The sequence below is a fragment of the Harmonia axyridis genome, chromosome 1, assembly GCF_914767665.1.
Source record: "Harmonia axyridis chromosome 1, icHarAxyr1.1, whole genome shotgun sequence".
In the NCBI taxonomy this organism is placed as follows: domain Eukaryota; kingdom Metazoa; phylum Arthropoda; class Insecta; order Coleoptera; family Coccinellidae; genus Harmonia; species Harmonia axyridis.
In genome coordinates this window covers 11,227,876-11,245,059 of record NC_059501.1, presented here as the reverse complement: position 1 = coordinate 11,245,059, position 17,184 = coordinate 11,227,876, and the positions used below count along the sequence as shown (strand labels likewise).

The window sequence follows — 17,184 nt, the reverse complement described above, 5'->3', positions numbered from 1 at the left end:
ATATACAAATTTTTTGCCTCAAACCACGCCAACTCGATCGACACTAGAAGGCCAATTAATAGTGTCCAAGAATCATATTCATCAGGGTCTCAAGAACTCCGGGAAACTTGTCGTTTCCCAGATAACGCGTGCGTTGTTTGTCGGCTGTGAGGAAACCGTCGCCGCAACGAAGAGACCAAAGTTGGCAATGCCTACTCAGTCTCCGCAGCACGATAGCTCTGTCAGCATCAGAGCAGCCTCCGACTGCGACCGGTTGCACGTCCAGCATCCCTTGCCGCGTTCACGTTCCGTATCTCGATCTGTGACAGTTCATCTGGCGGTTTCGTAAAAGTGTCGGATCAGATAAGGCCGACGTTTTACTTCAGAACTGGACTGTATATGAAGTTAGGGGCCAAGGTAGGCTTGGCTCATTTCATGTTTTCTGAGTCTTCGACAACCGTATAAAATGATTTTTCCTAAGCGCTATTTTGCCCTTTGAATCATGAAATTAAAAATATAAATAAATGAGATTTGATTTGTCATGATGTACTTGTTGTCCGTTAGTTCATGAAAGGTTATAATGCGTCATGAACAATAAAGTAATTATTTTCATGAAATGAAACACAATCCGGTGACAATACTTTTTTTTAATATTCTTCTCGAATTTTTTATCGTATATACAGCGCATTGAAGAAGGAGCAATTTTTTCATCTCAACTTTTTTTATTCTTTGATTTTTGATTCTTCAGGAACGTAATTATTCAGATGACGTTCGCAGCTACTTCCGTTTTTTTAGATACAGGGACGAGCAAAAAATATTCGTTGACAGACGATTAACTCTGCAGGGTCTGAATGCATTCTTTATGTTTACCTCTGTATATAACAAAAGAAAAATTAACTGAGGACGTTATTTGCACAGTTATGTTACCAAGATATCAACTTATAATTAAAACATAAATTCCTAAAATAGGCCAAAGGGTTCAAGAGAATAAGAACTACAAACTTTGTTGAGATTTTGTTCGTTATCCTTATTTTGCCGCTGTTGATTTTATATTCACTTGGTCGGAACTGTTGTGAAGGAATTATCAAAAAATTCCTGTCAGTATTCTGTTCGATTTTTCTATGATTCGGATAGTACTATAAATAAAACACTTTGCATGAAGCTTGATATGGTTTTTCCATATACACTGTGTCCGTAAAGTATGGAACAAATTCATTTTTAGCTTAACAGACCATTTCCTGAAACACTTCGATTTTGATTTCAATTTACCGTATTTTAGAATGAAAATCTAATATACAGGGTGAATTACTTTCGAGTAATGACGTTACCGTCATTTTTTTTCAATGAAACACTACCATTTTGTTTCAATTTTCTGCTTACTCTAGTTGAGCTGATTCTACAAATGTATCACATGTTGATTCCAATTGGTACAGGGTGGACAAAAATAATAAATTGAATCTAAGCAATAATTAAAACATTCACGAATACCAAAAATGTTGTAGTACTAAACCGTCATTGAACAAAAATAAATGACTAAATAAATAATGACATTTCACAAAAAAATGGACGACTAGTTTTTTTTTTAAATTGATAAGAAATATTTTTTTCCATATTGTCTGCTAGACCACAAGTACCAAACATGTTTGGAAACAGCTCATTTTTATTAATCTAAAAATGTTACAAACTACAGGGTGTTACATTCAAACCAATTGCCGCTAGACAATAAGTATTTTTGATAGTATTGTTAATTTAACTAGTCAAGAATGTTACGCGTTGCTTTATGAGCACACACAAAACTATTGTATTATTGTCCACCCTGAACCAATTGGAATCAACATGTGATGCATTTTTGGAATCAGCTCAGCTAGAGTAATCGAAAAATTGAGACAAAATGGGGGTGTTCCATTTGAAAAAAATGACGGTGACGTCATTACTCGAAAGTAATTAACCCTGTGTATTAGATTATTATTTCAAAATACGTTAAATTAAGATAAAAAATGGACGTGTTTCAGGATTATTTTTCAACATGCTCTGTTTAGCTGAAAATGAATTTGTTCCATACTTTACGGACACGGTGTATAAACGAAAGTCTCCGATCTAATAATTTATTAAGTTAATATTGAGTATCTTGGGGACATTTTTATAGTGCTGATATATTGATCAACTATAAACCTCGCACATAGCTTGAAATTGTTTTTAAGAATAAAACAGCCAGAATCTCAAATCTATCGGTTATGTGGTGAAGGAAATATTGTGTAAATTTGTTGTTTTTTAATTCTGCACGAAGCTTGAAATTGTTATCCTTTTCATACAAGCAAATTATCAACCCCATTATCTCGGAAATATTTTGTATTAATTTCGCAATATGCTCCTTGAATTATGTATGTATGTGATCACCTGGAATGGATTGCATGGAATTTGAAATAGATGTTTCATGTAAACATTCGAAATATCAACACCGTCGATGTTGTGGTCACGGCAATATTTGATAATATTCCTCAAATATTCCTCTTAAATTTTTTTTCTGATTCCGATTTAGCGATCAACATGGAATTTTTCACTAGGCACTGTTATTCTACATGAAATTGTTAAATTTCAGCTGCATCGAGTCTGCAGTTTTTTAATTAATAGAAGCACAAAATTTCAAACGGCCAACTCCATGCAACCCATAGTCGAATTAATGAAGTATTTTGTTTATTTTTTTAGGCAGTTATCGTAATTACGCATGAACGGCCGGGCAGAATCGAATTTGAGGACGATTTTGTCGAATCTTGTTCGATACCATTGCTGGCTTAAAATTCGAATAATGCAGACATTCTAACGGAATGATAGAGCATCTAATTCAAAGAACGACTACTCAAAAAGATGAAAGAAAAATTATATGACATGTCATCCCATCAAGGGTAACTACAGAACAGACAAACGCAAAAGACACAACTTGTAGGTATATGAGGACATAGTAATCAAATATCACAGAGCATGTTGGAAACAAATCTGTAATTATTCACATGGATGTAATTTCGCATTCCAGACTCTTATTCTTGTTCATTTCGAAACGTATCTCGTACAGTTCACTTCCCTATGTTATTAAAATATTTCCAAGCCAAAGAGAACATCCAGAAAATCGCTAATAACACACTATCATTAATTGAAATGGTGAAAATGTAATATAATTCTAGAATCGAGTTATATTCGTGACAGTATTCCGATTTTCTTTTATGATTCATCAACATTGATAGAAATTGCTTTTTATACGACTTTTACGAAATATCGTAACAATATAGAAATAATAAAAGAATATTAATTTTCCAAGATAATATTCATATTCATTTAAATTACGTTACATGGTTGTGGGTATAGGACCTTTACTCTACTAAGAAAATAGAACAAGGTGAATAAGGTGACGTTCTTCTTTCTTCAGGCAATTTTCAATTCTGTCCAAGAAACTCATCCACACTCGTTTCAGTATCTCCTCAGTGATCAATGCTATTTCTGATGTATTCTTCAGTATGTTGCTAATAGTACGAAAATTTTAATCCAATTCATCATGTAGGTCGACTTAGGACTGCTCCATGCAGGCTGATGTTGAAATGTACGCGAAACGCTCGTTGAGCTACCCACTGATTTACCATTTCTAACACACGTTGGTCTACCAACCACTGCTCCATTGTGACTGAAAACCAAAATGCCCATTCTTTGGAAGGCGCCATGATCCACCATTTCTGAGTACAGTCCCATTCAAATGATCCAAAATGTAAATATATCTCATGGCCACCTAGTATTATCATTCACTAACATTGAAAACAAAATATTCTGCATGTTATTTCTAAAAACCATATTTTATGTACTATTTTATCGACTATATTATCTCAAAAGCCGTGCTGAATCATTTCCCACAGCTCATACTGTGCAGAATGATTTCGCACATTGGTAGATCAAGGAAATCAGGCCTTTGAAAAGTTCCTACTATGAAAAATAAAGTATAAACTGTCATCGAAGGCATGTTCGAAATAATACAATGGTTTTTAAGCGTGTCAATTTTCTATTCCGTGAAAGTTTACTGGCTATTCACATTCGTATAAAAAGAGAAGTGTGTAACACTTGCGAAAACTCCATTTCTTACCCATGTTTTACACACGTAGAAAATGTTCCTTTTTTCACACTAGATACACAATAAACTATTCCAGTATCTCAGCATTTATCCATTTATTTTGCTTGGAACTTACAAAGTGGAGAATTGAATCGGTATTTTTAGCATTCTCCCAACTAATTCGATTTAAGAGTAGATTTAATGGAGAAACAATAGATAAAGAAATGTCTTTCATGAGAAACTGAAATTGTTTAGAAAGCTTCGATTGATTTTCTGACCAACCACTATTACACAGGGAAGGTCTACTCAAGAAATTGTTTCCCCGGTAATTATTGGGATACGTTTCATCACCCCTTTTATGCATTAGTATCATAATGCTAGTTATTCAGTATTTTCTGATATCTTTGATCTCTGTATCAAAAACTTATTCAAAAACATGTTGTCAATTCTTTAGTTAGCTTCTGTTAGCTTTCTGTCCTTCAATTTTTCTTGTGCCTGTTGTTTCTGCTCTTCTTTTGCATGTTTAGCTCCATCCACTTTGATTTCCGATGTTTCAGGTACTAAATTTTTTTTTTATTGTGTAGTTGTTTGAGATGATTCATCCTTGAGTCATTTTTAATGCGTTCAACCTTTATTGTTCTTACATTTCATTTCTTTGTGCTCGCATCATTTTCCAGATCATATTATGTTCCTCTTTCATTTTTGATAATTATAATAATTATTCCCACTTTTCTATAACTAACTTTTTTGATTATGTGCAAATTGTCTCATATTCCTTTTGTTATTTTCCGGTTCTTGTAGATCTATATTTAAGATAAGCCTTCGTTTTCTTTTGGCACTTTAATTTCACTTAATCATAAAACCAATGTTTTATTTATATTCTCTATATTTTCTGTTTCTGTTCACATTGTTGTCTGTAATCTTTCTCCAGCTATCTTTTATGATTTCTGCCTCTGTCACTGGGTTTCTATTCATTTCGTTCTTCAATTTAGACATGTATAGACTTCTAGTCAATTCGTTTGTAGACTTTCGAATTTTATCATTGTTTTTCATTTTGTTTTGTCCGTTCTTCTATGGTTATGGTTATTTGATTCAATAGAATACAGAACACAAACATCTTATGTCTAATATTTGGACGCAATATTTTTTCTCAACTTGTTACCTTTATGTCTTAATCTTCATTATGATATGAGAATAATATTGAACTACCCAGTGCACAATAAAATAGATAGCAATTCATTTTCCAATCCGTAGGCACACAAAGTCCCATTTATATCCCCTTTCCTGCATTTCATTAAGTGAAATCCGGGCTAGATATTTTATTTCCCTATTACAGTTTTCGACATTTCGAAACTCGCAAAACAATCTGACAGAGTCATATGAGAATAGATCGGGTTATATTCAGAGTTGCAGCTGGCCTAGAGAATTTCCTGGAACATGAACTGGCGCTCTTTCGAGACGATTTTCCCAGTCTAGGACTTTATATTACGCCATAACACCATCTGCGTTTAGGGCAGCGTTGCGAGCTCGCTGCTTGGATAATCTGTGATTGTCGTAACTTGCTGGTTCACACCTGTTTGTTATAAGCCATTCACGAAAGAATACCAGACATTGAATAGACAGAAAAGCAGATATTTCATTGCTTCTATAATAACCAAAAAAAGCCCTGATGTGAGGTGGGGATTTCTTGAGCACTCGCTTATTCATATGTAAATTGTGCCCTTGGTGACGGCAGAATTGTATATATTCAAGGGTGCAGTTGATGCATTAATCAAAGAGCCCTTGAAAGGTCTTGGATTCTTTTTGGTGCTTTCTTTTTTTCTCATTTTGAAAATACGCCGTCAGATCACAGAACTATGTGAAATATATTTCTTTTTTAATGATCTTTTTGAATTTTCTCCGATTATCGTGGAGTATTGATATTTTTATTTCGCACAAAACTTGGAATTGATATTTCAAATGAACTATCGAAATAGATTAGATTGGATTCAAGCAGGTTCCATCGCACAGCGACCTAATAGTCTTCTGTACACACCATTAGAGCTCTTCTCACCATTTCGTGATCTACAGCTCGCCTTCCAGTTCCAGAGTTCTAATGAACTTCATTATATGAGATGGCTTCAAGGAGGATACTTTTAAACTTCTAAAAGTTTCATTTCTAAAGCATATTTTACGTTGGATAGTTATGGTGAGGCTTACTATCACCAGGTGATCCGAAGTTTCTTCATCCTCCCCACAGATCAGATTAGATTTAAGGAGGTTCCTTGTTCCATTGCATTGCGACCTCATGGTCTTTTATGCCCTCATATGAGCTATTCTAACCATTACGTGATCTACAGATCGCCTTCCAGATCTAGAGTTTTACTGGACTCCAGTATCAGGGATAACTTCAAAGAAGATACTTCCTCATTTCTGCAAGTTTTTTGTCCATAGCATATTTTGCTTTGCGGATAGTGATGGCAACGCATTCTATCACCAAGTGATCCAGAGTTTCTTCCTCCACCGCACACAATTTGCACTCGTTTTCTGCTTGATACATTCTCATGAAGTGCTTACTGAGGCGAGAATTCCCTGCAAGGAATACAGTGAGAAGGTGCAGCATATCATCATCATCATCATCGTTTATTCACAAAAAATATAATAACAAGAATAACAAGACAACATTATATAAATGAACATTCTTGCTAAGATTCAGATACTCTTCAGATCTCGCAGTGTCAAAGTTTCAGAAAACCATCTTGGAATGATCCAACCCAGGAAGATTCCGCCAGATTGTTTCTCTTGGTGGGGGAAGAACTGGGTAAAATTTTTTCGATAGTCTTATTGAATTTTATAAGTACCTACTGATTTCGGGAGTTGAAAGAAAAACAATTCACAAACTTCGTGCAAAATTTTGGGTTGATATCGAAGTTAGGACCATAGACTATTCAAGCAGAATATCCAAAAAATTGACCACAGAAGTGGAGTCAGAAGAATTCGAATACTTGTCAATTCAAGTAGGTATTGAGCCCTTTGAGATAACATATACTCATATACAGTACTATGGTCTCTAATTGAAGTACCTGTTGCATCTTGAAAATGTTGACTCCTGGCATTCTGTAAGTGGTGAGAGGCTGTCTTCTTGCCAAAAGAGTATAGAAATAGTCTGTTATTGGAATTCTGGTCACATTGGGGTCTTTGACGAACAGTTCCAGTGGCAAAGTACGTGGGTAATACTTTAGCTAACATTGAAGAAATTGATCACTTCTACTTCTTTTCGACCAGCCTCAAATACCTCAAGGGCTCTGTTGACATCTTCCTTGGATGAAACAGTTCTTGATATGTTCAACATTCCATTTTTAATTGAATAAATCCATTTGATCTCATTGAAAACTGAAACGGACTGAAGAGAAATTCATATACATAGAATTGAATTATATCGGGATAAACAATCAGGATGATTTGGTTTTTAATATGATTTTATTTAGAACATCTACAACTTGCCATTTTTTTACAGAACTTCTTGACCCGACTCTTATACATTTTATATCTATCATAGAATATACATTTCTGACACTTGAAAAACAAGACATTAGATGAAAACTTGCTTCACGACCAGAAAACTGACTATAAGACAAATTCCATAACAAACGTCTGTCTATTCAATTTGTTAATCGTTGAGTCAATTTTTACGTACTCGTATTTGTATATTTTGAATTTATTTTTTGGTAAGTTATTTGTATTTTGTCAATTTTGTATCATTTTGGAACAATTTTGGACAAAAATTGTCTTATATCATATTTCGAAGGTTTTGGCACAATGTTTTTGATGCTTATATTGAATTACCTTTATCGAGTAGGCTCATTAAACCTTTATAATTCAAACTGATTATTTATTGATCAAGTGTCAACATGAATTAAACGATGAATTGAAACTTTGTGAAATCGTTGTTTCTATTGTGGACGTGAATTTGTATTTATATTTCGCAGGGAAGACTAAGAGGGAAAATCTATTACTACCTGTTTTCTCTGTGAATCCATACTAAAGAAACTGTTCCTTTCAGTTAGCTTCCTCAATTGAAATTTTTGTGAAGTACATATAAAAGTTTTAAGTTGGTAAATAAGACTCTTTAAGATACTCGACATATAGGCAAATATATAGGATTCCTTATATCCTTCGAAAAGTTTCTATTCCTAATCCTTATACCACTCCTCTCTCAACCCCAGAGGAGTTTTCCCTAAATTAGATAGATAAATGGAATCGGTGACTCAGAGTTGTTTCGTGAATTATGATTTCTGTTAAGGCTTTCCAGTCTGGGAAACTTGTATTTTTCAGGATTAATTTGGTGACTGGTGACCCAGAAAACAACGGAATAATTCATGAGTTCAAAACGACATGCTTTTGTTGGAAGATGAAATTGCTTTTGTGTGAAATATTAAATGAGTTCCATCCAAGCCGTTTTGCGCACTTGAATTCTGCCCTAATATGTGAGGGGGTTGTGAACTGACACCAGCAGATATTGCTGAAGTTTTTCCGTGATTTTTTTCTGATATTTCTTTTAAATTTTTTTCAGATGAAAAAAATAGAAACTCCCGCAGTAAACTGATCCTCAATGAAGTTTTTGCTTGTGTATCATTTATTTTCCATTTGTACCAAGCTACAAAAGATGTGTGTGAAAATTTTGAAACGAAAAGGTTCAAATCCGGATAGAAATATTAAAGTGATCATTTTTCTTTTGAAAAATGAATAAGAACGTATTTTGTGAATTGACAATGCTCCTCGTCATAAATCGATGGCCAATTCAAGGAATTGCGCTTCCCACTTCTTAGCAACCCAACTTATTCTCCAGATTTGACCTCCCAGTGAGAAAGACTCAAAAGAAAAAATGCTCCAGAGAGAGAAAGTTGCCTATATTGAAGGTAATGAAGCCCTCAAAGGTAGATACGAATATTTCTACAGAAGAAGACTTCCAGAGCTAGAGGAGTGCTAGAGTATATGTAAAGGGTGTTTTTTTAGAGCTATAGAACTTTAAATTGCAATAAAACAACGATGGATTATTCGATTGACATGAATTTTATTTATCCGCAAGATAATCTTGTGGCATTACATTTTAAATATGATTTCTGGCATATGACCTCCACGGCTGGCTGGGATGTAGTCCAATCTGGACTTCCAATTTTCGATGTTTCCAACATTTGTGGCCGTATATCGGCAATAACACGGCGAATGTTGTCTTCCAAATGGTCAAGGGTTTGTGGCTTATCCGCATAGACCAATGATTTTACATAGCCCCACAGAAAGTAGTCTAGCGGTGTTAAATCAAAGATCTTGGAGGCCAATTCACAGGTCCAAATCGTGAAATTAGGGGGTCACCAAACGTGTCTCTCAATAAATCGATTGTGGCACGAGCTGTGTGACATGTTGCGCCGTCCTGTTGGAACCACAGCTCCTGGACATCATGGTTGTTCAATTCAGGAATGAAAAAAATAGTAATCATGGCTGTATACCGGTCTCAATTGACTGTAACGTTCTGGTCATCATCGTTTTTGAAGAAGTACGGACCAATGATTCCACCAGCCCATAAAGCGCACCAAACAGTCAGTTTTTCTGGATGTAACGGTGTTTCGACATACACTTGAGGATAAGCTTCACTTCAAATGCGGCAGTTTTGTTTGTTGATGTAGCCATTCAACCAGAAGTGCGCTTCATCGCTAAACAAAATAAAATGGACGAAGTGCGCGATACGTATTCCGCACAGAACCATAATTTTCGAAATGAAATTGCATGAATTGTTATATACCTCAAAAAAAAACACCCTATATCTCACTTGAAGGTTGACGAATAAAGTCAAAAATAAAAAAAAAAGTGTTATAAGGGTAAAGTCCGGGCCTTATTCAATGAATTGTTGATTAGTATAAGTGTAATCTACATTGGACCCGATAATGAAATGAAACTGAACACATACATCAGTATTCCCAAACCATAATATAAACGTCATTCCCTTAAAGATGAGTCTAATGGAATCGCATATGTTTAAGGCAATGTTCAACACTTGAAACTGTCGATCCAGCGTCACTTGATCTCCAGATTTCGTGTTAGTCTGAGTGTCTTCATGTGTAAGGTAATTCCGTAACAGCGAAACCCCGCCTGCTTATGTTAGTTAGGTAGTTGAAATTTATTTTGGAGCACGTGTTCATTAGCATCCACCCTCAATTCATAATTAACCCCTTAAGTGAACTCATGACTTGATTTCATTAACCTAGAACGTTCAAAATCAACAAATTATTGTTGTTATACACGAAATCAGTTCGAAGGTAAAATAGATAATTGTCTCGGAGAAGATTTCATTAGGAATACGATCTTTATAGGAGTCAATTTGGTATAAGTGAGTCTTTGCAAAAATTTCTAATATATTTAATATAATAATTACGTTTTTCATAATGGACACAGTGCGTTCTACTGAAGTACCTGGTAATAGCCACTCCCTAATTCATTTAATATTTACTTGCGTTACGACAATGATATTATTACCTTCATTTGTTGAAACTTATTTATTCCATTAATTTATATAATCTGAAGTATTGGGTATTTGATTTGTAGGGATTGTCCTTCATTAAAATTTTTTATTTTGATTTCTATCAACGTCAAAAATATAAACAAACGTTTCGGGCTAAACCCGTTTCAAATTTCTAAAAAATAATAATAAATCACAAACATTATATATAAAAAACAAACACATAGAGATTCATTATCTTTTTGAGTGATATAAAATTAACTTATTACAATATTTAGTTTGAAAATCAAATTGTTAGCGTTAACACCTTATGTTGTCATGAGAAATAAATGTAAGGCTGTGTTTTCTTCTTTTTATTATTAATTTGTGTTACATTTGATTTGTTGCATAAGGGTCGAATAAATTTTGTTAAATCCCTTTATGTCTTTTCTATCATTTATTGAATTCTGATTTTGCTTAATATAAATCATTCCAAAGAATTCTCTGGTTTTCTTATTTTTGTGATTTATTATTGTTTCTTAGACATTGAAAAAGGGTTCAGCCTGTAACGTTTGTTTATATTTTCGACGTTGATAAAAATCAAAATAAAAAAAATTAGTTAAGGACCATCCCTACAAATCAAATACCCAATACATCAGATTATTATCTTCAGGAATTGAAGAGAATGCAAATTTTATACAATGATTTATTATTTATTTCTCATTCCAAAAATTTTTCAATCAAATGTATTTAGTAAGGAGTAATATGAATTGCCGACCAAAACTCAATATAAGGGAAAATGCTCTCACAAATCCCTGGAGAACCATCAAAAATATATGCAGCGTGAATGTTGCATGTCACTCTTATCTACATCGGATACATAAATATCTCTACCCCATACAATTGTAGGTTGGCTTATTCTGCCTGGATTTGTACCCACGTGGAATATATGTGTTGTGGTGTTAAATTTCTCGATTATCATTATAATTCTTGTTATATTAGAAGACGCATATGGTTTTCTAGTAGGAATTATACATTTTAAAATGCCTAAAATTGATGTGTATTATTATTCAATATTTCATATGTCATTTCTATTCTATTCCTATTCCTATTTTAGTGTGTTTTCCATGTGAATATAGAATAATACAAGCTTCAACAGCGTTTAGGAAGTTGTTGAATTGTTTAATCAAAATTAGTGCTCATTTGTGAATTCTATAGGTGAAGCTCATTGAAATCAGTGTCATCACAACTATAAATTATTCCAACAGAAAATAAACATAAAAATTAGAAAACACGCTCAGCTCTGGGATACGAAATCGGCGATCGAAAGCTTCTAACATCACGTCAGTGCTTTCCCTATTTTGTCGATATTCTAGTTGTATTTTGTATTCTTTTGACGACGCCATAAACATAAAATTTTGCACAAAGCTTGCAATTATAATTCCATATTTGATTAAATGATATGGCCGCATTCCGATCATACAATTATTCGAATTCCCATTCATTATTGCTATTCCATTATTGACATATTTTCAACTCAACTATTTTCATGCACGAGACAGTGTGGGCGGAATTGTTCCCACTATAATTAAAAGACGAATATGTTCACATACATTGTATTTTGCAGGTGGTGCCTCTATCACACCACATTTACTATTAGAGATGAAACAAAGTTTTCCAGTCAGTTTGTATTGAATTAACGAATTAGTTTCTGTTCGATATAAGGTTTCTCGTTTTAAAAAATTAGCTTGGAATCATAAAAACATGATTAGAGACATGACAACTCTCAGTGGGATCGCATCTGTACAATTTCTCATTTGTATGGGAATATTGTATATTTATTTTCTTATATTCTTCATTACTTAATTTACCCAGTGCTTTTCTCATATTTTTCCTCCCAAATCTGGGGAAAAATCGAGTTCATCACCATTCTTGCTTTGTGCTAATTTTCATCGATGCAAAAGCAGCAAACTGCTCTAATCATTGTTCAAATATCATTTGCTTCATTGACTCGACTGTAAGAAAACAGTAATATTACCGAAAAAAAAAGATATCTCAGATCTCCTCGGAATACCTCCATTCAATCCGACTTGCAGAGTTGGATGGCAGCTTCAGTGATTAGACTCCGTCATTTACTACTTTCATTTGACAGTCTCAAAAGGATCTCTTGTTTGCGCCCAGTTGGACAAGACTGCAATGTAGATGCGGAGTGGCAAACTGTGAGTTTTGTTTTTTTTTTGAAGAATTCAAGTTCTGATTACCGAATCCTCCGAGATGCTGAAAGTTGAAATTAGTTTGTGCCGTTGAAGAAATTCTCTAGTGAAGGAGTTCCGTCCATTCTCGAACAGGGAATAAGCGCATCGGTTTGTTCTGTGAGATTTTGCAAATTGGAATTTGAATCTTTTTAATGAAATTGTTTGAGTGTTCTTCTTGGATATGTACGAGTCTTTATGGACTCATTAGGACATGCATTTAAATCAGAATCAGATTGCTATGGACGTTTGTGATAGCGCGTATTTATATACAGTGTGATAATAAAACATTTTAATATGATGAATACCCATACAAATAAACTTAGAGTGAAAGAGTCATTTGCCCAATTCCCTTTCCAGAGTTGTTTTGAGGGAAGGGTGTATCATTGTATTTGAATATGCCAGTTTTTAGTATTATATAGTCCCTTATTTATGAATGCCATAAGATGACCATTGAAGCAGTTCAGAAATGATGAATTGATTTTTTTCACATACAAAAAGTATGATGCGTATCCTTACGAACTAAAGCAATCGGGATTTATATAATAATATATGAGACTCAAAGTTAATGGTTTGGGGTGCAGAAGAAATTGTGTCTGCGTCATCTGCTAGTATAGAGTTCTGAATGGCATTGTTTACTCTTCCAGTCTACTCAGCTAGATTAACTTCAATATTACTTAATACTTTCCTTGAAATCATCAAACTTTTAAACTTCCGTAAAAAGAAATAAAAATAATTCAACAACCGAACTTGTCTCCAATTATGGTTGTTGATTCTCTTATGAAAGGTGTAGTTGAAAGAAACCCATTATTTTTGCATTAAAAACAAAGCTTTAATTATCATAGTTAGAAATATCGGATTCAAGTCAAATATGCATCGTTTTGTTGGATAACTTGTGGCTATTTTGAAGGTTATATTATAATTATCATCATAAAATCTTCGTCTCTATCGGAAAAATTGAGACAATCAATTTTCACAAACCTCTGTTGAAGAGAATTCTTCAACAGCAAATTTGTTTGCCATGGACAGGAATCGATAGTTTTCACTTGGTGACAAGTCCGGACTATAAGGTGGATGCTTAATAATCTCCCAACCAAGGTCCCGGATCTTATGGCGAGTCACTATCGATGTGTGTGATCAGGCGTTGTCCTGATGAAACAAAATTCCTCTCCTATTGGCTAGAGCTGGCCGCTTCGTGGCAAATGCTTCTTTCAGACGTTGTGCCGTAGAAGAGCCTCTTATAGTAGATAATTATTCCCTGCCAATCCTACCAAACACACAGCAAAACATTCCTGGCCGTCATTCCTAGCTTAGCTACAGTTTCCGCCAGTTAACTGCGTTTCGAGCACGACCGTTTTCGCTTGACGTTGTCGCAAGTAATCCATTTTTCATCACCAGTCACCATCACCAGTGAAATATTAAGCTTTTTTTTCGAAATTCTGCTTGTATTTTCAATGGTTTTCATAGATCTATCGACCAGAAGTTTTTACATTGTTGTTTCATGTGCACAGTTTGTTTTTATCGAAATATTGAGTATAATTTTAAAAAATATCCTCGAACCATGGTCGAATTATGCTCATTACCAAACTCAAGACCCAAATCTATCATTTTAGGTTCTTTCAATTTGGAAGAAAATAGTGTAAAGTAATTCATGGCTGATAATTTGAAAGTTACATCGAGATGGAATGTTATGGGGGTAATAAGGTTATCTTTTGATGCAGCTTTACCAGCCTATGTCAGAACCACATCGAATAATTGCCGTTGGTCGATGCCAAGGTCAAGACAGATCAATTTTGCCGTATTGCTGCCGTTTTAGATTTTACAGAGGCTCATAAAAGATAAGGCGATGAACATCACAGTTCATGAATAGCAAAATTCAATTTTTTTTATAATAAAAAAAACCTTTAAATGCTGAGAATGTTACCACTCCCAGAACCAGTTTTTCAGCTCTTACAACAGTCGCCACCACTGGTAGAATAGCTAATGTGGCACCTATCGCATTTGTGTATATCCAAATCGAATTCAAACCTTCGGAAGTGAACTATAGGATTTATATGTAATATCGTTTGCTCCCATCTCCCTTAATGCTTCTTCTCGATGTATTTTTCCATAGTCCCCTATAGACGGCCTCAAGGGGGAGCTGAAAAGCTATTTGAGATTACCTTGGGATATGACAGGTGAGATGCATTATTCGCGGGTGTTGGATCATATTGCCAACAGCGAAATACGACTGTTGAAGTGTTTCCTTCGATAAAAGTTTGAAATTTTTTTGGTTTACGGTTGCAGCAAGTTCATTTTACAATGCACTTATGTCAGGAAACTCAGGAAGACATTTTGGGGGAAGCGGCTGGTGTAGGATTAGAAACACTATAGAATCTTTTGGTTTTTCTATAAAGTTATACAGGGTGTTTTTAAGTAGATGTAACAAAGTAGGTTCAAAACGCAAGATGCATAGAAACTGAGTGATCATCTCACGAACAGTTAGGCATATTCGTACAACTTAGGTTTCAATGGACTAACAAAGTCAACGACAAGTCAAAACTCTAAACTCTGGATGCCGTTGCTCTGTATGCGTAGTGGTTTTTTTAGAAGGTCCCTATTGTGATTTTATTAGCAAAAATTAGATATTTTTGTATGTATTCATTTTGCAATTAAATAATTCTTTAGACAGTGTTGAGTGGTATATTTGTGTTTGATTTAATGATTTAGAATATCAATGTGTTCATAGTACTTCTAAAAAGTTATTTTTCTCATTACTGGGGACAGTTGAAACATTTTTTATTGTTCTCCGTAGAATCCAACGCAATCATAAAAAAATAGGGTTCTAATTTGAAAATCGAAAGTTAGGATCAAATTATTGGCACAATATTTGAAACACTTTGTGATGATATTTTTGAAGTTTAAGGGATGCACAATATTCCTTCATCTACTACAGAAAAATGAATCGAGTTCACGCATAGGATATTTATATAGGGTGTTTTGTTTTCGAGGTATATAACTTTAAGTTGGCATTACTGTTCAAGATCAAGATGGCGACCGATTTAACAGCTGTCTATTCTCAGTTTGGTTTGGCTATTCATCATGAATAGACTCATGCCTGAACAACGCTTGCAAATAGTGCAATTTCATTTCGAAAATAATGGTTCTGTGCGGAATACGTATCGCGCACTACGTCCATTTTATTTTGTGTAGCGATGAAGCGCACTTCTGGTTGAATGGCTACGTCAACAAACAAAACTGCCGCATTTGGAGTGAAGTTAATCCTCAAGTGTATATCGAAACACCGTTATATCCAGAAGAACTGACTGTTTGGTGCGCTTTCCTGAATTGAACAATCATGATGTCCAGGAGCTGTGGTTCCAACAAGACGGCGCAACATGTCACACAGCTCGTGTCACAATCGATTCATTGAAAGACACGTTTGGTGACCGCCTAATTTCACGTTTTGGATCTGTGAATTGGCCTCCAAGATCTTGTGATTTAACACCGCTAGAATACTTTCTGTGGGGCTATGTAGAGTCATTGGTCTATGCGGATAAGCCACGAAACCTTGACCATTTGGAAGACAACATTCACCGTGTTATTGCAGATATACGGCCACAAATGTTGGAAAAAGTCATCGAAAATTGGACGTCCAGATTGGACTACATCCGAGCCAGCCGTGGCGGTCATATGCCAGAAATCGTATTTAAAATGTAATGCCACAAGATTTATCTTGCGGATAAATAAAATTCATGTGAATCGAATAATCTATCGTTGTTTTATTGCAATTTAAAGTTCTATAGCTCTAAAAAAACACCCTTTAGTAAAAATAATTCACATAATAGTGACTATGGAAATTCTCTCGTTTTCTCAGTTTTTTTTTGATATTTTGAAAAGTATTAGAATTAACTCAATAATTTGTGAAATGAGTGATTGATAATGAAAATAATCATGATATCTAAGTAATCAAATGAAAACGAAAGGTTTTTTCGAATTTTTTTTTTTATTTATTCAATAACCGGAAGTACTGGAGCTTCAGAAATATTTTAGATAATTAGGGAATCGTGAACAAACGTCAATTAGGAAGTCGAACTTGAAACACCCTGTATACTAAAATAGACTGAATGATGGATTTAGATTAACTATCAATACTTTTTATATGTTTCGAATATTTTTATGGCCCATATGAGAAGATTATCTCATATTATCATACAATATCCTCAACTTGAAAGCCACACATTTTCACAAAATTTTCAAGGAATTCGTGATAAATCAGAATATCATATAGCCCCGAAGCCTACGACAGTGATCAGTTCTATATTTTATATTTTTCCATGACATTTATTAGTTTTTTCGGAAATATTTCGTGAGGAATTAGGAAAGTATATTGTTATCATACATTAATTGGA

The 17,184-nt window shown here is 34.4% G+C and overlaps 1 protein-coding gene across 2 annotated transcripts in view; it reads left to right on the top strand.

The window, feature by feature from the left end:
• Positions 1-213: 213 nt before the first annotated feature.
• The window catches only part of LOC123670709 (LHFPL tetraspan subfamily member 6 protein-like), a 176,202-nt gene continuing 159,231 nt past the window's right edge, over positions 214-17,184 (top strand). For both annotated transcript variants that reach the window (XM_045604240.1, XM_045604238.1), the window contains exon 1: positions 214-396. The gene's annotated coding sequence lies outside the window, so the exon portion shown is untranslated. The remainder of the gene's footprint in view (positions 397-17,184) is intronic.